Below are 24,533 nucleotides of genomic sequence, written 5' to 3'. Positions count from 1 at the left end.
GCAAAATTAAGAGAACCTGTTGCCAACAGACCTACTTTAAAAGAAAAACAAAATATTAAACAAAAGAAAGCTAGAGTAGCTACATTAGTATCAGACAAAATAGACTTCAGAACTATGAAAATTGCAAGGGATAAAGAAGAACATTATATAATGATAAGATTCCATTCATCAAATCCCAAATTTGTCTTCACCTAACAAAAGAGCTTCTAACTCATGAAGCAAAAATTGATACAACAGAGAACAGAAATAAAACAAGTCTATAATTATACTGGGAAACTCCAACACTCCTCTCTCAGAAATTCAAAGAAAAAGTAGTCTGAATATATACAGAACAACACTATCAACCAAGTTTACCTAACGACATTTCCAGAATACTCTACTTGACAACAGAATATACATTCTTTTCAAGAGCGAATATGATATCCACACCAAGACAGATTACACTCTGGACCATAAAACAAATCTTAACAAGCATGAAAAAATTTCAATTCATACAAAATACGTTATCTGACCACAGTGTAATTAATTACCTTTAAAGTCAGTAACAAAAATATGACTTTTTTAAAAAAAGATTTTATTTATTTATTTGTCAGAGAGAGAGAGAGGACAAGCAGGGGTAGCAGCAGGCAGAGGAGAAGCAAGCTTCCCTGCAGAGCAAGGAGCCCGAGGCAGGACTCGATCCCAGCACCCTGGGATCATGACCTGAGCTGAAGGTAGACGCTTAACCCACTGAGCCACCCAGGCATCCCCCAAAATATTACTTTTTAAAAAAAAACCAGCAAATTTGGAAATTAAACACACACTTCTATGTAATCCATGGGTCAGTAAATAAATTTCAAGGGAAATTAGAAAAGAATATAAATTGGGGCACCTGGCTGGCTCAGTCTAAAGAGCATGCAACTCTTGGTTTTGGGATTATGAGTTCAGACCCCACATTCAGGGTAGAGATTACTTAGAATTACAAAAAAGAATACAAATTAAATGAAAATAAAAATGCAACATAAAATTTGTAGGATACAACTAATACAGTGCTTACATAGAAATTTAAGGCACTAAATCTATATTAGGAAAAAAAAAAAGAGAGATTTCAAATAAATAATCTACACTTCTATTTTAAGAATCTAGAGAGGGGCCCCTGGATGGCTCAGTCAGTTAAGTGTCCAACTCTCTTGATCTCAGCTCAGGTCTTGATCTCAGTGTTGTTAGTTCAAGCCCTACATTTGGCTCCACGCTGGGCATGGAGCTTACATTAAAAAAAAAAAAAAATCGAGTAAGAGAAAAGCAAATAACACCAAAAACAGGGGCACCTGGGTGGCGCAGTTGGTTAAGTGTCAGACTCTTGGTTTCGGCTCAGGTAGTGATCTCAGGATCGTTAAGAGTGAGCCCCGTGTGGAGTTTCATGCTCGGTCCAGAGTCTGCTTGAGATTCTCTCTCCCTCTGCCTCTCCTCACCTCTCTAAAATAAATACATGAATAAATATTTTTAAAAGCAAAAACAAAAATAGGGGCACCTGGGTGGCTCAGTCAGTTAAGCGTCAGCTTTTGGCTCAGATCATAATCCCAGGGTCCCAAATGAGCCCCGCATGAGGCTCCTTGCTCAGCGGGGAGCCTGCTTCTCCCTCTCCCTCTGCTCCTTCCTGTCCCTCTGCTCCTCTCTGCCCTGCTCGTGGTCTCTCTTTCTCTCTTTCAAATAAATAAATAAAATCTTTTTAAAAACCCAAAATAAATATAAGAAAGGAGATATTAAAGAAACAGAATAGAAAACAATGAAATTAGAAAACAAAAAGCCAACATAGAAATGTCAAAAAAAACCAAGAGATGGTTCCTTTGGGTAATAAAAAAACTCAACAAAACTGAAAGACCTCTGCCAAACTAACCAAGGAAAACAAGAACAGACACAAATTAGCAAAAACAGAAATCAAAGGGGAAATATCACTACATATTCTTAGAACACTGAAAGGAGAAGGAATAGCTCTAAATTCCTGATTTAATTCATCATTCTAAACAGACTAAAGAAAAAAAGAAACATATGATCATATCAACAGAGGCAGAAAAGGATTTGACAAATCCAACATTCATTTATGATAAAAATGTTTTTAAAAATTAGGACTAGAAGGGAACATCACTGGGATGCCTGGGTGGCTCAGTCGGTTAAGCGTCTGTCTTTGGCTCAGGTCCTGATCTCAGGGTCCTGGGATCAAGTCCCACACTGGGCTCCTTGGTCAGCAGGGAGCCTGCTTCTCCCTCGGCCTGTTGCTCCATTAACATCATTAACCTGGCTAAGGGTATCTACAAATAACCTACAGCTAACATCATAATGATTAAAGACAAAGACTTCCCTAATGATTATATACTAAGTAAGGATATCTATTCTAATCACTCCTCTTCAACATCATACTAGAAGTTCAGTCCATGCAATAAAGGAAAGAAAAAGAAAAGAAATATGTAATAGAAAGAAAGAAAGAAAACTCTCTCGTTGCTGACATTACTGTGTACATGAAAAATCCCAAGGAATATACAAAATAGTAAAATAAGAAATATTTAGATATGTCTAAAAATATCTGGATAGAATTTATATAGTAAGAACAATAAATGGGGTGCCTGGCTGGCTCAGAGCATGCAACTTTGATCTCAGGGTCATGAGTTAAAGCCCCACCCTGGGCGTAGAGCTTACTTTAAAAAAAAGAAAAAGAAAAAGAAAACAAAAGGAAGAAAAATTAAATGGAGAGATGTACCACGTTAATGGACTAAATTACTCAATACTGTTATGAGGTCATTCCTCCCCAAATTGGTCCAAAAATTCATTGAGTCATCGATTCAATACAATCTTAAGCAAAATTCAACAGAATTTTTTTTGTAGATACCAACAAACAGATTCTAAAATGTACATGAAAAGGCAAAGAACCAAATTAGTCAAAACAATTTTTAAAAAGCAGAATAGAGTTGGGGGACTCACACACTGCCAGATTTCAAGACTTAATACCAAGCTACAATAATCAAGATGGTGTAGTAATGATGAAAGGATAGACACATAGTCCAATGAAACAAAACAGAAGTTCAGAAACAGACCCTCACGAATAATATGGTCAACTGATTTTTGACAAAGGTACAATAGAGAAAAGATCTCTTTTGAAAAATGGCACCACAGTAATTAGACATCCATATGCATGAAAATGAACTTTGCCTCATACCTTAAAATAAACTCAAAATGGTCTACTTACCTCAATGTAAAAGTTAATACTTTACATAAAACATTTAGAAGACGACACAGGAGAAAATCATTGTAACCCTAGGTTAGTCAAAGAGTTCTTAGATGTAACACCAAAAGTGTAATCCATAAAAAAGGAAAAATTGATGATGTGGACTTCACCGAAATTAAAAACCTTTACTCTTGCAAATGACACTTTTAAAAGAATAAAGTCAAACCAAAGGCTGCTAAAAAATTATTTTCCAATCATGTATCTGAAAAAGCATTTGTATCTGAAATCCATAAAGAACTCTCAAAACCCAATACTGGGGCACAGTAATGCACACTTAGATGATGAAACAATGAAGAAACTCCCAGAAGTTTTTACTGTAGTAAATGTCAGGATAGTAGTTAGTTTAGGAAAAAGAAAGGGTTGTGATTGGGCTGAGACATAAGGAGGAACATCAAGAATGGCTAGCAAAGTTCCATTTCTTGCCTTAGGTAGTGATTATTACAAAGGAATTTTATTTATAATTCATTAAGCTGTATGTTTGCCAAATTTCTGGATCTGTTTGATTTTACAATAAAAAGAATGAAAACAAAAATTATATATACCGTAGTTTTCACAAAGAAGGCAATACAACAAAGTGGTATAGATAGATTATATTTAGGTAGTTATGGCCAGTATTATGGACAACATTCATAAGTCTATACTTTCCTTATGTTCCAAATTTTCAACAATAATCACATGCTCAACTTCCACAACAAGAAAAAAAGATAAAGAAAAAATATCCGCCACGTGTGCACATTCTTTGGTCTGTTAGAAGACAGAAAAAAATTAAAAATAAAATGAACACAAATAAGAGAACTCCAATGTTAGAAATCCCTGAAATACTCCATTACACTGTTAGGCTAGAGTTTATAGTATCTATTGCATAACTGCTTTTCTGTACATCCTCAAATTCCCAAAAGTAAAGTACTTTATTATAAAATTTAGCACCATCTTGGTTGCCCCGCACCCATTCGGAATATTGCTAAACAGAGTCATCAATGTTAAAACTGACAAAGGCACTTGGATTTGAGTCTTGTCCATTTTAAAAATCTGTCATGAATAAATACAGGAAAAGAAACAGCACAGAGGAGCTTTCACAGCAACCCTAATCATAAACGCCATAATTTCTCCAGTATGCTAAAAATGAATATTAGGTACATGAATACCCGACACACAAGACTAATACAGCTGTATAAACTACAAGTCAGGTTTAAAAGATATAAATATTTATAATAAGTTCTTAAAGATATTATGAGACTATACATGCAATCTTCTTTAAAAAAACAAACAGGCTGTTAGGTCACATTGTTTAAATATCTCATCTCTTAGTAGGGAAAAAAATATTACAGTAACTTAAATCCTTCTTACTAAAAGAGAGCAGTAAAATGAAATTAACAATCCTATAAACAGCAAATGAGATCTTCTTTGTTTCTGGTTCCACAAAAAACAGACCAAAGAAGCCTATCATTTATTAGGTTATTTAGGGTTGAATGTAAAAGACATAAACAATTTTTATGGGTGGTACCATTTTGTTCAATCCTAAAACATTTATCTAAGAAAGCCCAATGAAAATCCAATATAATTTATTTTAAAATCTCAGGTCAAATTATGATTTTCAGAATAAAGTAACTATTCCACATTTGTAAAACACAGTCAAATAACTGACAATAACATCAGTCAAAGCAACAGAAAGATGATGGGGGAAGGGTACCGATAATCACAGCATATTCAGTATTATTTGAGGAATGCTCCTTGGATGAAGAGTGATGATGTCATGCTATTCCATCTTTTAAGAACCTTCAGATTTTCACAAAAAGGACATTGTTGGTCTTAAGCAACTGCTTCAATACCATAAAGCCCTTTTCGCTACATCTGTTAATCAGAGGGCTCAGGCTTAGAAAACAGCCAACTCAATCAAACATTCAATCTCTTTAGAGAAAGAAAAATTGTCCCTTTACAGAGTCTAATTGGAACAAGAATACATAGATAAAATGGTAACTGATAAGACTATATAATTAAGGACTTTCTTGAAAAGAATATTACCTTATCTCTCTTTAAAAATTAAAAAAAAAGTAATACACGTATTTGGGGAACAAAACTTTTGAAAGGTAGGAAGGATTCACAAGAAAAAAATAAGTCCCCCAAATACCCCTATTTCTGACATACCCTTGCACAGATTACCTGTGCGTGATGGTTATTAACCCTACAACGGTCTCCAAGTGTTCAAGTGAGAAAGTTACACATCTCTCATTTTAAATCAAAAGCTAGAAATGATTAAGCTAAATGAGGAAGGCACATTGAAAGCAAAGCTAAGAGCGAGAGCTCTTGTGCCAAAAAGCCAAGTTATGAATGCAAAGCAAAAGTTCTTGAAGGAAATTAAAAGTGTTACTCCAGTGAACACATGAGCAGTAAGGAAGGAAAACCACTTTATTGCTGATATGAAGGTGTTTTGGGGTGGTGGTGGTTGTTTTGTGGTTTTTTGTTTTTGGGTATACTGTTCTTGTTGTTCCTCTTTTTTTTTAAAAGTATAGTTGACACACAATGTTACCTTAGTTTCAGGTGTACAACATAGTGATTCAACAAGTCTATACATTATTCTATGCTCACCACAAGTATAGCTACCATTTGTCACCACAGAAAACTATTACAATACCACTGACTATATTCCCTATGTTGTATCCTCTGTCCCTATGACTTATTCATTCCATAACTGGAAGCCTGTGTCTCCAACTCTGGTTCACCCATTTTGCCCATTCCACCACCCACTCCCCTCTGGCAACTGCCAATTTGTACTCTGTATTTATGGGTTTCTTTCTGCTTTTTGTCAGCTTATTTATTAATTTATCTTTATATTCCACATACAAGTGAAATCATGTTATTTGTCTTTCTCTGACTTATTTCAATTAGCATTATACCCTCTAGGTCCATCTATGATGTTGCAAATAACAAGATCTCGTTCTTTTCTATAGCTGAGTAATATACCATTGTATATGTATTGCCACATCTTTATCCATTCATCTGTCGATGGATACTTGGATTGCTTCCATAATCTTGGCTATTGTAAATAATGCTGCAGTAAGCATAGGGATGCACGTCTCTTTTCAAATTAAGTTTTCATTTTCTTTGGCTAAATACCCAGTAGTGGAATTACTGGATCATACGGTATTTCTAGTTTCAACTTTTTGAGGAATTTCCACAGTGGCTGCATCAGTTTTACATTCCCACCGACAGTGTACAAGGGTTCCTTTCTCTCCACATCCTCACCAACATATGTTATTTCTTGTCCTCTTCTTCTTCTTTTTTTTTTTTTCAATATTTTTAAGTAATCTCTACACCCAATGTGGGGCTCGAACTCACAACCCCAAGATCGGGGCTCAAACTCATAACCCCAAGATCAAGAGTCACATGCTCCATCAACTGAGCCACCTAGGCACACCAATTTCTTGTCTTTTTAATGCTAGCCTTTCTGATAAGTGTGAGGTGATATCTCACTGTGGTTTTGATATGTATTTCCCTGATGATGAGTAATGTTGAGCATCTTTTCACATGTCTATTGGCCATCTGTATGTCTTCCTTGGAAAAATGTCTATTCAGTTTCTCTGTCTATTTTTAAATCAGATTATTTGAGGGTTTTTTTGTGTTGAATTATATAAGTTCTTTATATATTCTGGATACTAACGTGATATGGAGAATGTTTTAGTGGTTTGGATAGAAGATCAAAAAAGCCACAACATTCCCTTAAGCAAAGCCTAATCCAGAGCAAGGCCCTAACTCTTTTCAACTGTATGAAGTCTGACAGAGTTGGGGAGGCTGCAGAAGAAATGTCTGAAGCTACCAGAAGTTGGCTCATGTCTAAGAAGGGAAGGTGTCTCTATACCATAAAAGTGCAAGGTGAAGCAGCAAATGCTGATGTAGAAGCTGCAAGTTATTCAGAAGATCTAGCTAAGATAATTAATGAAGGTGGCTACAATAAAAACAACAGATTTTCAATGTTGATTAAACAGCCTTATATCAGAAGAAGATGCCTTCTAGGACTTTCATAGCTAGAGAGGAGAAGTCAATGACTGGATTCAAAGCTTCGAAAGGCTAACTCTCTTGCTAGGGGCGAATGCAGCTGGTGACTATAGGCTGAAGCCAATGCTTACTGACTGTTCTGAAAATCCTAATGCCTTTAAGAAGAATGCTAAATCTACTCTGCCTGTGGTCTATAAATGGAACAAAGCCTGGATGACAGCACATCTGCTTACAACATGGTTTACTGAGTATTTTTAGCCCATTGCTGAGACCTATGGCTCAGAAAAAAAATTCCTTTCAAAATATTACTGCTCATTGACAATGCATCTGGTCACCCAAGTACATGGAGATATACAATGAGATTAATGTTGTTTTCATATCTGCTAATACAACATCCATTCTGCAGCCATGGACCAAAGAGTAATTTCAACTTATGAGTCTTATGATTTGAAAATACAATTTGTAGGGGCGCCCCTGGGTGGCTCTGTCAGTTAAACATTTGACTCTTGGTTTCAGCTCAGGTCGTGATCCATGGTCTTGTGGGATCAAGCACTGCATCAGGCTCTGCACTCAGCGGGGAGTCTGCTTCAAGATTCTCTCCCTCTGCCCCTCCCCCCACTCACACACTCGCTCTAAAATAAATAAATCTTTAAAAAAATTCAAAACATTTCTAAAGCTATAACTGCCATAGACCCTGATTAGTCTGATGGACCTAGGTAAAGTAAACTGAAAACTTTCTGAAAAGGATTCATCATTGTAGATGCCCTTAAGAACAGCTGTGATGCATGGGAAGAGGTCAAAATACCAACATTAACAGGAGTTTGGAAGATGTAGATTTGAATCCTCATGAACGACTTTGGGGGGTTCAAGACTTCAGTGGAGGAAGTAATGGCAGATGTTATGAAAATAGCAAGAGAGTTAAAATTAGAAATGGAGCCTGAAGATATAATTAAGTTGCTATAATCACATGATAAAACTTCAACAGGTGAGGAGTTGCTTTTTTTTTTTTAAGATTTTATTTATTTATTTATTAAATTTCATACATTAGAGAGAGAGCATGCATGAGCATGAGGTGGGGGGGGCAGAGAGAGAGGGAACAGACTCCCCATTAAGCAAGGAGCCCAATGCAGGGCTCGATCCCAGGACCCTGAGATCATGACCTAAGCAGAAGGCAGACACCCAACCAACTAAGCCACCCAGGCACCCCTATTTGTTTATTTTGACAGACAGATAGTGAAAAAGAGAGCACAAGCAGGGGGAGCAGCAGGCAGAGGGAGAAGCACGCTCCCTGCAGAGCAAGGAGCCTGATGCGGGACTCAGTCCCAGGACCCTGGGATCATGACCTGAGCCAAAGGCAGAGGCTTAACCAACTGAGCCACTCAGGCATCCCGAGGATTTGCTTTCTTATGCCTGAACAAAGAAAGTGGTTTCTTGAGATGGAATCTACTCCCATTGATACTGAGAGAACTGTTGAAATGACAACAAAGGATTTAAAATATTTCACACAGAAATAGCTGATAAAGGAGCAGCAAGGTTTGGCAAAACTGACTCTAATTTTGAAAAATTTCTACTCTGGGTACAATGCTATCAAACAGCATTGCATATAACAGAGAAATCATTTGTGAAAGGAAGAGTCCATCAATGTGGCAAACTTCACTGCTGTCTTACTTTAGGAAAATGTCACAGCTCCCCCAAACCTTCAGCAACCCGTAGCCTGATCAGTTAGCAGCCATCAACATCGAGGCAAGTCCCTCCACCAGCAAAAAGATTATGATATACTGAAAGCTCAAATAATGGTTAGCATTTTTTAGCAATAAGGTATTTTTAAATTAAGGTATGTACATTTTTAGACATAATACTATTGCACACTTAATAGACTACAATATAGTGTAAACATAACTTGCATATGCACAGGGAAGCCAAAAATTTCATTTGACTCATTTTATTGCAATACTCACTTCACTGTGGGGATCTGGAACCAAGCCCACAATATCTCTAAGGTATGACTGAATAAATGTTAGTATTATTATAGGGAATCACACTAAAATAATCAGGTCATTTAAAAAGTATTTTGTGACATATACAAATTTTCCTGTACACATAAAAACTGTCTCTGGGAAGATGACTGGAAACTGATAGCACTGGTGGCCAGCATCTGAGGAAGGGACGCGAGAGCCTGAGACACAAAAATGACAGGGAGACTTTACACTATTTTGTATTTTTCGAATGGTGAATGTTTTTCCCATTTAAAAACAAATGTTAACTATTAGAATAAGAAAAATTCATTTTCTGGCCATAGCATTTACATGAAACTTACATGAAATCTCATAAAGATTATTTTCTGTCAAAATGGAAATAAATTGCAAAACAACTAACCTGAATTCTTCAAAATATCATGAAAGACAAAAAGACCAGGGAAATGTGCTAGAGGTTAAAGAAGACTAAAGACATACTGATGCAGGAAGCAAAGGCAAAAGAAAAATTAAATTTTGTTACTATAAGCCCACTGACAAGTCCTTGACCCAGGCAGAGTGACATTCCTCTAGAAGTTCAGCTGCCTCAATGTTAATACTTCCCTAAGGGCAAAAGGCAATCTTAGCCCAACCCCCAAGATCCTGTAAGTCTTCTTTAACATACAAAAATTCCTTTGGAAACTTCCTTTATCTCTACCCCCCACCCCAAGATATATGTTGGCAATCCTGTAAGTCTTCTTTAAAACATAAAAATTCCTTTGGAAACTTCCTTTATCTCTACCCCCCTCCCAAGATACGTGTTGGCAATCATTCCCCAAGGATGTGGCCCACCAACATACATCTGAAGGGTTTCAAGACTAAGGTTTTATTAGACAGTAATAAACAGCCTTTGCCTAACAATAGGTAGCCATCTCAAGGTCCTAGAAACCCTGCTTCCAAAATTCCTGAGAGACTTATGCTATTCCTAACCCCCTCCCAAATTGAAAGCACATCATCGGCCAGTCCTCATGACCCCAGCTCAGCTCTTTCTGCCCACAGGTCCTGTTTTTGTGCTTTAATAAAACCACCTTTTTAGGGGCACCTAGGTGGCTCAGTCAGTTAAGCATCTGCCTTCAGCTCAGGTCATGATCTTGGGGGTCCTAGGATCGAGCCAAGCTTTGGGGTCCCTGCTCAGGGGGGATTCTGCTTCTCCCCCTCTCTCTGCCCCTCCCCCTGGCTCATGCTCTCTCTCAAATAAAAATCTTTAAAAAAAACAAAAATAAAAACACCTTTTTGCAACGAAGACATCTCAAGAATCCTTTCTTGGCCATCAGCTCCAAACCCCAACATTTCCTACCTTAATATGACAATTAAATGCCATGTGCGGTCCTGAACTGGGGGGAAAAAAATCCATCTTTAAAAGACATTATTGGGGCACCTGGGTGGCTCAGTCAGTTGAGCGTCTGACTCTTGATTCTGGCTCAGGTCATGATCTCAGTTGTGAAATCAAGCCCTGTGTCCCGCTCCACACTCAGCAGGGAGTCTGCTTGGGATTCTCTCGCCCTCTGCTCCTCCCCCACCCTCTGTACTCAAGCTTGCATCGCTCTCTCACTCTCTCTCTAATAAATAAATAAATCTTTAAAAAGACATTATTGTGACAATAAAACTGGAATAATCTGAATATACATTGTATATCTGATAAGAGTATTGTATTGTTAAATTTTCTAACTATGGCACTTTTATTGTGTTTAGTGAGACAATGTCCTTGTCTTCAGGCAATACTTGCTTCAGTACTTACAGTCATGTTGGCAATTAACTCAAACACTTCAGAGGATATCAAGTGAGTGTCTATATATTATAGCAATAGTTATATATGTTAACAATTGGTGAATCTTCATAAGGAATACAATGGGTATTCATCATACAAGTAGAGCAACTTTCCAATCAATTTTATATTTCTCAAAATAAAAAGTTAGGAGATAAGGGCAACAAGGCTGGGGTGCCTCCTATAGGTCAAGGCTACCACTATCATGCCAAAGCTGCCCACTCTGGAGGATCCAAAAGCACAGGAGGTAAAAGTTCTGTGCTTAAAGTTGCAGCCCATCACTATGGAGCTCAGTGTGAAAAACCCAACAATGAGTTCATGCTCCAGGAGCTCCTAGTGGCTCAGTCCGTGGAACATATGACTGTGGATCTCAGAGTTTAAGTTTGAACCTCACGTTTGGTGTAGAGATTACTTTAAAATCTTAAAAAAAAAAAAAAAAAACTCATGCTCTGCTGCTGAAAGAGATCTGTGGTGGTGTTTTAAAAAAGGCAAGCTTGTGAACAAGTGTGCTTTGGACTTCTTTGGACAGATGAGGCTTCCAATGTGGAGCCTTTATGGAATAATGGGCCTGCATTAATTATTCCAGCCTGAGATTATTTCTTCATTGTTGCAAACAGCAGGCAAAATCTGAGGACAATGTGTTGGACAAACTGGACTGGGTGCAACCTGACCTGGGAGAGCTGTCAGAGGTCACCAAGGGAAACAGATCGACGCTTACTAGAGTATCTCTGTCACTCAAGACCAAGATCAGAGGCCACTCCCTGAGACAGAAGACCTTAAGCATGCCAAACAGGGAAGCTGCCCTTTTCTCTGAACCACGGAAAGATGGGTCTACCAACCACACTCAGTCACGAACCCAGACAGTTACGTAAACTCCCACACAATTTAAACTGACCAATAAGAGTGTTCTTTCTGAGATCATAAACATTAACAAAAAAGTTAATTTATGTGACTTGGCAGTTATTCTATATCATTTCCTGCCATTAAAATGTTTAAAGGACAAAAATAATTAAATTTAAAAAATTTAAAGTTGGGGAAGGCGGAAAACTGGAAACAACCTAAAAGTCCAACAGTTTAATAACTAACGCTCACTGAAAGAATGAGAAAGTATTACTTCCAATTATAATGTAAAACGCAGCAATCTGGGGCACCTGGGTGGTTCAGTTGGTTAAGCATCTGCCTTTGGCTCAGGTCATGATCCCAGGGTACTGGGATCTAGCCCTGAGTCTGCCTCCCTGCTCAGCAAGGTGTCGTCTACTTCTCCCTCTGCCCTCCCCCGCCTCGCCCATGCTTGCACTCGCTCGCTCCCTCTCTGAAATAAAATCTTTAATAAATAAATAAATAAATAAATAAATAAATAAATCGTGGTAATTTTATTGATGATTACTTTCAAACTTTAAAGCAGAAAGGTAGGAAAACTTAAATTTGTTTTGACACTGGCAAAACCCTTATTAGGGGAAAACATCAAAACAAGAACGAACCAACCAATTTTACTTTGAATTCACATAAAGGTGGTGTTTCCTTTTTTTTTTTTTAATTTATTTGAGAGAGAGAGAGTGAGTGCACAAGAGAGGGTAGAGTCAGAGGGAGAAACAGACTCCCCACTGAGCAGGGAGCCCGATGAGGACTCGATCCAGGGACTCCAGGATCATGACCTGAGCCAAAGGCAGTTGCCCAACCAACTGAGCCACCCAAGCACCCCAAGGTGGTATTTCCAAGAGAATATTCAATGAGTACAACTGGAACAAATTTCAGATTGCAGATAGGAATGCCCTCACTATCCTCTCAGTACCCCTCCTCATGGGAAGACATTACTAATCCATCACAGCATTCTTCAAGGTCTAAGTACAGTTCCAGTCCTTATCAGCATTCCTTCATTTCATTAGAACTGAAGTAGAATGCAAAACCTATTTCCCATTTCCAAGTTTTCTACTCCAAAAAAGCTAAGTTAGATTCCCTATACCTTATACATCATATGCCAAAATTAACCAGAGGTAGACGGATGATTTAATCATAAATAAAAACTAGAAAAAATGACTTTAATATTTTCCTTATATCATAAGAACTAAAGATATAGGGGCGCCTGGATAGCTCAGTCAGTTAATACCCAACTCTTGGTTTCAGCTGGGTTCATGATCTCAGGGTTGTGGGATCGAGCACCGCACGGGCTCAGTGCAGAGCCTGCTTGAGATCCTCTCCCTCTCCCACTGCCCCCACCCCAACTCATGCACTCTTTCTCTAAAATAAAATAAATAAAATCTTTAAAAAAAGAACTAAAGATAAAAATAAACCCCAACAAAAAAGAACAGTTAATACCTATGTAAATTTTAAAACATTAAGTTTTCTCAAAACACTGCTGAAAATTAATACAAACTTCAAACTGCTAAAAATATTTTCAAACAGTTTATATGAATATAAAGTCTATTTAAAAAGAGCTCATGCAAATTAAAAAAACCAACAACATAGGCAATTCTTAAGCAAGGTTACACTATACCAATAAAATCATACCAATACAAACAGATATGAAAACAAATGATTTTTTTTCAGAAATTGAAATTTCAAGGATTTAATAGCCAAACCTAGGACTCTCAAAGGTACATATGCAAAAATGTATGACAGGGATGCCTGGGTGGCTCAGTCAGTTGAGCATCTGACTCTTGGTTCCGGCTTAGGTCATGATCCCTGGGTTGTGGGAATGGAGTCCCAACTCGGGCTCTGTTCTCAGCCTGGAGTCTACTTGAGATTCTCTCCCTCTCCTGTGGCCCCCTCCCCCAGCTTGCACTCACTCTCCTGTGCTCCCTCTCTCAAACAAATAAAATCTTTTTAAAAAAAAGAATGTATGAGAAATAAGAATGTATACTGATTCACATTTCTGGAAAGCAATGTAGGACTAGGCATCAATATAAAAACCCTCCAGTCCTTTGAGTCAACTCTTCCCCTAGGAACTAATAAATAATCATAATGAATATGTTCATAACAGCACTACTTATAAGAGCAAAATGGCTGGAAACAATCTAAAGGTCTATCACTACAGACGTGAGTAAATAAATCCATTTGATGAATTTCTGTAAGCCATTTTAAAAATTCCAGCTTGAAAGAACATTAATGGCATGGGAATGTGGCCACAATAGAAGCTTCAATAAATCGTACAAATGCAATTTTTAAAATATATATAAATAACATTTATTATATTCTAAGCACTATATTAAGTACATTATATCCACTATCTAATTTATTCTCTTTTTAAGACTTATTTGAGAGAGAGAGAGCAAGAATGAGAGGGGCAGAAGGAGAGGGAGAGAGAATCTCAAGCAGATTCCTCGCTGAGTGAGGAGCCTGATATGGGGCTTAATCTCACAACGCTGAAATCAGGACCTGAGCCAAAAACAAGAGTTTGTTGCCCAACTGACTGTACCACCCAGGTACCCCTTATTTATTTTTTTAAAAGATTTTATCAATTTGAGAGAGAGCACGAGCATAGGGAGGAGGAGAGAGAGGAACAAGCAGACTCCGTGCTGACCACAGAGCCCAAGGCAACTCTTGATCTCAGGACCCGAGATCATGACCTGAGTGGAAATCAAGAGCCAAATGCTCAACCGACTGAGCCACCCACGCACCCCCTTAATTTATTCTCTTAAAGGCACTATTAAGTAGCTCTTAAGTAGAGATGTTATGAGGAATCAGATTTTTCACTTAGTAAAGTACCTGGCACAGAGCAAACAGTAATATTTACTTTCACTATCCCCATATTACAGATTTTGAAACTCAAGATTCACAGAAATTAAGTGATTTGCTAAAATCACATAGCTAAGGGGCGCATGGGTGGCTCAATCTGTTATGCGTCTGCCTTCGGCTCAGGTCATGATCCCAGGGTCCTGGGATTGAGCCCCACATCAGGCTCCCTGCTCAGCAGGGAGTCTGCTTCTCCCTCTCCCTCCCTCTCTCACTTACTGACAAATAAAATCTTTTTTAAAAATCACATAGCTAATAAGTGGAACAAAAATCTGAACCTAGGGGATTTAATTCTAGAATCTCCATTCTTTTTTATTTTTTTTAAGGATTTTATTTATTAAAGAGAGAGCAGGTGGAAGGGCAGAGGGAGAGGGAGAAGCAGACTCCCCACTGAGCAAGGAGCCTGATGTGGGGCTTGATCCCTGGACCCTGGGATCATGACCTGAGCCAAATGCTTAACCGACTAAGCCACCCAGGTACCCCTAGAATCTCCATTCTTAAACTATTATGCTATACAATGCCCATACATTAAAAATACACAGAAGCAATAGTTAAGGAAATACACCAAAAGAGTGATATATCTAGGTGGAAAAATCAGTGATGGCTTTTATCGTTCAAATGTTTTACATTTATATATGAATTATTTTTAAAACTATTTTTTCCAGAGAACTTTAAAATATCAGTAACACAGGGGCACGGGGCTAGCTGGCTCAGTTGGTGGAGCATGCAACTCTTGATCTCAGAGTAGTACGTTCAAGTCCCACGTTGGGTGTAGAGCTTACTTAAAAATAAAATCACTATTTTTTACATAAAATCTTTTAAAAAATATCAGTAACACAAATATCAATATTCTAATACCTAGAAGATATAAAATCTGCATCAACAGCTTAGTCCTTTTTTTAAAATAGGTACCACAATGTTTGACAAAGATTTTATTTATTTATTTGAGAGAGAGAGAACGAGCAGGAGGGAGTAGCAGAGGGAGAGGGAGAAGCAGGTTCCCCGCTGAGCAGAGAACCCTACAAGGGGTTTGATCCCAGGACGCTGGGATCATGACCTGAGCCAAATGCAGACGCTTAACCAGCTGAGCCACCCAGGCACCCCAAAAGCTTAGTCCTGTTAGTTCAGTATCGCAGTACTTTCAAGAATGGCAACATTTTCTGATAAAGGGAAACTACTGATCAAAGCTCAATAAACAAAATGTAATAATCTTATGATAGTTTTTAAATTATTTAAAGAAATATCAGTCATAATTATCTTCTGTTTTTCAAGACAATATAAAGACAATAGTTGAAATACCCAATATACCCAAATGTATAAAGTAATGTTATGGTGATTTAGCAGTGCAACATCAAATAAATATGATGAAGAAATAAAGAAAATACAATTTGCTTCTGGTATAAGTATTCCCATTGTACACCTACAGTAACTTGGATAACTGTAGTTTAGGTAAGCCAAGAATAATTCCTTTATTAACAAAAGAAAGGAAATATTTAACCTCAATATTCAAAACAGATTGCTCTTAGGGGCGCCTGGATGGCTCAACTGGTTAAACATCCAACTCTTGGTTTCAGCTCAGGTCATGATCTCAGGGTCATGAAATCAAGCCCCACATCCAGCTCAGCACAGAGTCTGCTTGAATTCTTTCTCTTCCTCCTCCTCCGACCCTTCCCCTGCTTGCGTGCACGCACTCTCTCTCAAACAGATAAAGATAGCTCTTAAATTGTTATTTTAGAGTTAGATTAGGCTTTTTGGCACTCTTTTAACCTAGTCTTTTTGCAATGTATATTCTTAGTTCTGCCTTGTCTTAATTGCTTTCTAGATTGCAAAATCTTTTCACATCCTTTTATTAGCTCTAATAACTGAAAGCCAAACTCTATTTACATTCTTTTTTAGTAACAGTAATTCAAGAGATAACAACTGTGATAAAGCCCTGGAAAAGTACCAATCAGCTATGTTATTATATACAGAAGAATGGACAGCCCATTTATTTACTACACAGAAAGATCAAAGATACTATAAAACTATATATTTGACATCTCCACTTGAATATCTCAAAGGCACTTCTAACTCAACATGAACAAGTCTTCCTTTTGTGTGTCCTATATAAAACAAAGAGAACCAACCTAATATATCCAATTCAGCAATTCAGAAACCTAAAGTTATTTTTTGACAACTCCCTTTCCTTTACTCATAACCCAATCCACCATCATGTCTTGTAGATCTGTCCTCCTAAAACTTTTCAAATCGACCCACTTTACTACATCTCCACAATCTCCTCCTCATTCCATCCAGGCTACTACCATAGCTCACTCAGGCTACCTTACTGTAACAACTTCCTAAATGGTGTCATTGCATCCACTCTTGGCCCTTCTCAAATCCAATCTACTACAACCAGAATGACCTTTCAAAATGCAAATCTGATTATGTCATTCCCTTTAGGTGTTCAATGCCTTTACAGTATATTTCATTTGAAACAAAAATCATTAACATCACATTTAAGAAACTGCATGATCTGACTCTACCTACCTCTTTAGCCTTAACTCTCCAACTTCCTGCACTCTGATAACACAGGCCTCTCAGTTTATTGTCATGCTTTTACCACAGAGCCTTGAACACACAGTAATTAAAAACACAGGTTCTAGAATTATATTATCTAAGTCCCAAAACTGGATCTGCCAACATACTAACTCTGAAGCAACTTAATCTCTCTGACCTCAGCTTTCCCAACTCTAGAACAGGGGAAATGATAATATCTATGTCATGGGGGTTTTGCGAGGGTTAAATGAAATATGTTAGAGGGGCGCCTGGGTGGTGCAGTCGTTAAGCGTCTACCTTCAGCTCAGGGCATGATCCCGGTGTGATGGGATCGAGCCCCACATCAGGCTCCTCCACTATGAGCCTGCTTCTTCCTCTCCCACTCCCCCTGCTTGTGTTCCCTATCTCACTGGCTGTCTCTATCTCTGTCAAATAAATAAATAAAATCTTTAAAAAAATATATGTGTAGAGAACACATTGCTCATAACCAGTAGGCACATCATGCCAAACTCCTCTACTTTCTATCTTTTCTTGTTTATTTCTCTTTATTTTTTAAAGTTTTTTATTTTAATTCCAATATAGTATTTACTTGAAAGAGAGCAAAAGAGGGAGAGAAACCACAGAGGGAGAGGGAGGAGCAGATTCCCCGCTGAGCCGAGAGCCCGATGTGGGCCCAGATCCCAGAACCCTGAGATCATGACCTGAGCCAAAGGCAGACACTTAACTGACTGAGCCATCCAGGAGCCCCTATATCACCTCTTTTTTATCCATTCATCTATCAATGGACACGTGGGCTGCTTCCGTAATCTAGCTACTACAAATAATGCTGTAATAAACACAGGGATACATGTATCCCACTGAATTCGTGTTTTTGTATTTTGAGGGTAAATACCCAATAGTGCAATTACTTGATCATAGGGTAATCCTATTTTTAACTTTTTTTTTTTAAGTTTTATTTACTTAAGTAATCTATACACCCAACATGGGGCTTGAACTCATGACCCCAAGATCAAGAGTTGTACTCTTCTGGCTGAGCCAGCCAGGCACCCTATTTTTAACTTTTTGAGGAACCTCCATACTGTTTTTCACAGTGGTTGCACCAGTTTGCATTCCCACCAATAGTGCACAAGTGTTCCTCTTAATCCACACCCTTGACAACACTTATTATTTCTTGTCTTTTTTATTTTTGCCTTACTGACAGGTATGAGGTGATATCTCATTATAGTTTTGATTTGCATATCCCGGATGATAAGTCATCTTGATGAAGCATCTTTTCATGTGTCTGTTGGCTATCTGTATGTCTTCTTTGGAGAAATGTCTGTTCATGTCTTCTGCCCATTATTTCTTTTGTTTTTTTGTAAGCTCTATACCAATGTGGGGCTAGAACTCATGACCCCGAGATCAAGAGTTACATGCTCTACCAACTGAGCCAGCCAGGCACCTCTCTTCTGCCCATTTTTGAATTGGATTATTTGTTTTTTGGGCGTTGAGCTGTATCAGTTCTTTACATATTTTTGGATACTAACTGTTTATCAGATATATCATTTGCAAATATCTTCTCCCATTGGGTAGGTTGCCATGTAGTTTTGTTGACTGTTTCCTTACTGTGTAGAAGCTTTTTATTTTGATGTTGTCTAAAACTCCTCTACTTTCTTCAATCTCTGGTTATCATCTCCACTGGGAAACTTTTCCCAACCCAATTCTTCTTCCAGGCACAATTAACTGATTTTATGTGTGTGTGTAATGCTTCTATAAGGTTTACTAATACTCAATCAACACTTATCTCACTGTTCTGAACTGTTTACCAATCTACCTCACCCTACTATTAGGTGAGTTCCTTAAAGGCAGAGGCTATCTTAATCTTTGAATCTGATGTACCTAACACAATGACTCTGATAGTAGGCATTCAAGAAATATCAGAGTGAATATAGAAATCAGGTAAACAATGAAAAATACGGTCTTAATACAAGAATTGTGACAGCAAATAAAAAGATTTTATGTACAATTACGTTTTTTTCAAAGTATGGTCTACAGCCACCTGTGTAAAAACTCCTAGTGTGTTTTTAAAATGCATACCTCTGGCCCCTCATCAAACCTACAGATCTACAATTTTTCATAAACTTTTTTTTTTTTTGTAAACCAAAGGTTGAAAGTTGCTAGATTAAATAATGAATTAACACAATCACTAAATATAATTTATGAAAATGAATAATACAGTGGTCAAACATTACACTTCAAGGTCCTTAAGAGTAATGAAGTCATTTAATTGAACCTACTATTGAATCAGAGTCAATTATTAAGCCAAGACTACTAGTAGGTTGTATTCAACATTTCTAAATAGGAGAATCTGAGGGATAAAATACAACTGTCTGGAGATTATTTCTAATAGGATATTCTCCTTAACCTAGTTTGGAAGTGAAAAGGGGCAACAATTTAAAATATAAACAATTTAACCTACATCAAATTATGCCCAAACCTGAGAAGCACTATAAACAACAAAATATAAACTACTTGGATTATTTAGGACATAACTGCTCTCAATTATCTCCATTATATATTCCACTATAGTAAGATCCACCTTTAAGTTACATTTTTAAGCTTTGTGTCCTCCTTACTATTCCCCCCCAAAAAACAATTTAACAATACACGTATTTTATGACTTTCCCTTCAATCATTACACAACTAATGGATAATTTGTAAACTAATATTTGCAGAGAAAAATTAGTCAAAACACAACAAACCCTGCCTTTTTGTCATTTTTTTTTGTTCAAATAGAAGAAAAAGCTCTTGTGAGTTTTCCCAAATCTGAATATATAGTTTTCCTTTAATACTTAAGTACAATTACTAGATAAAAATTGATTTTTTTTTATTGTCAACAAGATCTGGCATATTGATTAGATCTTAAAATCTCTTTCGAAAGAAAAATTGAGCATACTATATGACAGATATAAAACTCAGAATGGCAGAATTATAAAAGGTACCTTAGATATCCTTTTAGTCAATATTTACATTATGCATGAGAGCCTGAAAGGTTGAGTGGTTGCCTAAGGTCACATTTACTAACAGAACTGGAATTAAAAATCTAAATTTACTAAATGCAAGGTAATATCCTGTATTTTATCCTGGAATAGGAAAAAGGACATCAGTGGAAAAATCTGGATAAATCTGAATAAAGTCAATAAATTTAGTTAATAGTTTTGTATCAGTATTAACTTTATAATTTCGACAAATATATCCATTCTTATTTAAAACATTAGCATCAGAAGAAGCTGAATGAAAGGTACATGAGAACTCTGTACTAATTTTTCTGTAAATCAAAATTGTAAAATAAAAATAAAAGGCTTACTTTAAAAACTCTAAATCTAAAACTAATTTCTAATCCAGAATGCTTCCTGTTTGCATAACATTCCCTACCAGAAAGGCATTAAATTCTAACCAGAGATAACAAAAAAAAAAAAGCACCTCCTAACCAAACACAATCAAAAGAAATCCTCCCTGTTTTTCTGCTTAACACTGAATTCTTATTTTATATTCCAGGCATTTTACTTATTTTATTGAATTCTCACAACTGTCCTAAAATAATTATCAACCCAAATTATACCTGAGGTTGAGAAAAGTTAAGTAATTTGCTTACTATCACAGGGTAAGTAACAATGCCAGGTCTCCACTATACCTCATCATCAACTTTCTTCCAGTCAGCTAGGCACTTTAGAATCATGTGCACTTGAATAAGAAAAATTTGCCACTGAATTTCATCTTCACAGTGCTTTTCACATCAAAACCCTCACTGCAATCACACAGCCACTACCTTTTGTTTAGGTCTCTGTCACCTCTTGTCTGTTCTAGAGAAAAAAAAAAACTTCCCAGACATTCTTATTGTTTTCAAGATTTTACTTATCCGAGAGAGAGCACAAGTACAAGCAGGGAGGAGGGGCAGAGGGAGAGGAAAAAGCAGATTTCCTGCTAAACAAGGAGACCAACACAGGGCTCAATCCCAGGATCCTGAGCCAAAAGCAGACGCTTAGCTGACTGAGCCATCCAGATGCCCCCAAAACAAGCATTCTAATTTCTAGTCTTTCCCCCTTAATCCATTATGATGTACAGCTGTTTCTGTTTACTGGCTTCCCAGAATCTATCCTCACTTTTTAGTAAAGGTACTGTTTTCCTTCTGAGAAATAACCTCTCCTCCGCCTAGACAGGACTACATATAAATATGCCTAGTTCTAGGGCACCTGACTGGCTCAGTTAGTGGAGTATGAGACTCTTGATCCTGGGGTTGTGAGTTTGAGCCCCATAGTGGGTGTAGAGATTATTTTTAAAAATTAAATTTTATAAATAAATAATAAATAAATAAATAGCACTAGTTCTGCCCTCACAGATCATTGGACATGAACCCTGCTAAGCCAACCCCACTCTCTGTTTTCAAGGATCCTAAATCTTGAGCAAAATGATAAGTTTGAGGGGGAAATGGGTGGCACTAATTTACTCTGGTGGCCTGTTCAGACTGTCAATTCATGGGGCGCCTGGGTGGCTCAGTCAGTTAAGTGCCCAACTCTTGGTCTCTTGGCTCAGGTCAGGGTTGTGAGATCAAGCCCCACATGGGGATCCACACTGGGCGTGGAGCCTGCTTAAGATTCTCTCTCCCTGTCCCTCTGTCCCCCACCCCACTCCTGTGCTTGTGCTCTCTCCCTCTGTCTCAAAAACAAAAAACAAAAAAACCCCCAAAACCTGTCAATTCATTCCTGATATCAACATCCCAGGAACTGCCAGACTGACTCTCTGACCTTCCTTTTGAGTCTATGAGCAATTTAGTAGCCTAAAGTAAGTTTCTCTTCTCAAGAAAGACAATGTCACTTTTCTGCTGGCAAACAAAGACCATAATGGATACAGCACTCTTGACTCATTTAAGATCTCTAAAGACCCTTGAAAGTATAACTCAATACTCCTGCTCAAAAATTTTAAATGACCCACAACTTCCCACTATTACAATCTTCTCTAGGGGGACTTTTCAGGGTTCTCCCCATTTGGGTCCAACCGACATTTTTGAACTTATTTCTCACCAACAGCATCACATGTACTAGTGCTATTTTCTCTGCTTGGAATGCTAATCCCACCATCTCTGCCTATAAATCTTATCCACCCTTCCAAATCGACTTCAATTATTCCCTTGTGTGTAAATTCTTATCAATTCCACTAACACACCAAGATATTGTTTAAATAAAAAAAATCTCCATGCCACTTTGCAGCTATTTTATTACATATTACATTCACTTATTTCTATATGGATTATATTCTTCCACTGACCCCACTAACTCTTCCAAAAGGCAAAAGGAGGAGTAGAAATATGTCAAGTATATGCTGTCACAATTCAATCAAGAATTGTATCTCCAGGGCACCTGGGTGGCTCAGTTGGTTGAGCATCTGCCTTCCCAGGGTCCTGGGATCGAGCCCCACACTGGGCACCCTGCTTAGTGGGGAGCCTGCTCTTCCCTCTGCCTGCCAGTCCCCCCACTTGTGCTCTCTGTCAAATAAATGAAATCTTTAAAAAAAGAAAAAAGAATAGCATCACCAGGGGCACCCGGCTGGCTCAGCCAGAGGAGCACACAACTCTTGGTCTCAAGGTTGTAAGTTCAAGCCCCAAGTTGGGTGTAGAGATCACTTAAATAAAACTTAAAAAAAAAAAAAAAGGATAATATCACAATATTGGCTATAATATTATGAAAAATTTTAAACTAATCAAATTGTTTTTGAAACTTGGTGTGTGCAAATTTGGGATCAACTTCTGCTTCTGAGCAATGATAAAGTACCTGGGACAGAATTTATTTTCCTGTCATAAGACCTGAAGAACTGGAAAAACATAAAATTCCTTTTTAGGCACTGAACATGAGGCAACAGATAACCACATCTTTGAGAGAAGTGAAACAAGGTAAGTTCTTTGGTTACTGGCTTTCCACCTAGAAACACTTCCCAGAATGCAGCACAGGCAAAGGCATTCCAAGTAAAGGATAGCACTCTCTGAGCTAAGAAGACAAAGATAAGAGTTTAGGAGGGCTAAGCCAACTGAAATAGAGAAAGTGGACTTTCTAGAGAAAGAATTCCAGAACTGTTTAGGGTATGCCTTCCAATATTTTGCTGAACTAAGTTCCACATACATAGGGTGAAACTCCAATAAGGCCAGGCAAAGATCAACTACTGGGGAGCTAAACTCCCAGAAGTCACACAGGCTGGAAGATGTCTGAGTTCCAACTCAACCACAATGGAGAGTCCTTATTGAAGACTTACGGCACTCAGTAGAGACCCCCAAAAGGGTCATAACTTAATAGTAAAGCTAAATAAGACCTAGTAGAAAGACTACTCTAACTTTACCTTAATGAAGCTTGAAAACAGCCCTGAAGGGATTAAGCTGATCCACAAGTAACTTTATTGCCCATTAGAAGGAAGTTTAACATTCTTTGAAGATAGACAAAAAATTCAGCATTTAAAAAAAAAGTCACAACATACTACACTCAATCAAAAATTAAAAGACATACCAAAAAAGTGCTGGCTTCAGCAGCACATATACTGAAATTACAACAATACAGAGAAGATTAGCATGGCTCCTGTGCAAGGATGACATGCAAATTCATGAAGCCTTCCATATTTAAAAAAAAAAAAAAAAAGCAGGGGTGCCTGGCTGGTTCAGTCAGTGAAGCATGCAATTCTTAATCTCAGAGTTGTAAACTGAAGTCCCATATTGGGGATTACTTAAAGATTACTTAAAATTAAAATCATTTAAAAAAAAAAAAGACATACCAAAAACCCCAGGAAATGTTATCCATAACCTGCAGAAAAATTGATCAACAAAAATAGACCTCAAAATGAAAGAGAAATTAGCAGAAAAGGGCATTAAATTAGTTATTCTAAATATCTATAAGCATTTAAATAAGAACATACACATAATAAGGAGAGGAAAAAGAAAGGAAAAAAAACAAAACAGAACAAAATGGATGGATCCTTTTCAAAGGATGAAAAATACAATTCAGAAATTTAAAAATGTACTGGATGGGACTAATAGCATATGTGACACTGAAGAAAACACATAAATTTTTAAAAGATCCATGGAGATCTTTTAACATGGAGACATGAAAATAAGAACTAACCATATAACAGCACAGACAAAAAAAAAGAAAAAATGTACAGGATCACAGTGACTGTGGGGCAATACTAAGTGGTCTAACATACATGCAATTGGAGT

General features: G+C 37.5%; 1 protein-coding gene and 1 non-coding gene across 3 annotated transcripts in view; one reads left to right on the top strand and one right to left on the bottom strand.

The window, feature by feature from the left end:
- TAOK1 (TAO kinase 1) overlaps positions 1-24,533 on the bottom strand; it is a 151,166-nt gene that overhangs the window by 99,921 nt on the left and 26,712 nt on the right. The window contains exon 2 of one of the 2 annotated variants that reach the window (XM_040641074.1): positions 1,308-1,455. The exons of the other annotated variant lie outside the window; for it this stretch is intronic. The gene's annotated coding sequence lies outside the window, so the exon portion shown is untranslated. The remainder of the gene's footprint in view (positions 1-1,307; positions 1,456-24,533) is intronic. 2 annotated transcript variants of the gene reach the window in all.
- Positions 23,837-23,943, top strand: LOC121105112. Its single transcript, XR_005837542.1, has one exon. It is a non-coding gene; the product is annotated as a U6 spliceosomal RNA (small nuclear RNA).

This window comes from Ursus maritimus, unplaced genomic scaffold (genome assembly GCF_017311325.1).
Source record: "Ursus maritimus isolate PB19 unplaced genomic scaffold, ASM1731132v1 scaffold_24, whole genome shotgun sequence".
Classification (NCBI taxonomy): domain Eukaryota; kingdom Metazoa; phylum Chordata; class Mammalia; order Carnivora; family Ursidae; genus Ursus; species Ursus maritimus.
This window is presented reverse-complemented; position numbering and strand designations above follow the sequence as displayed.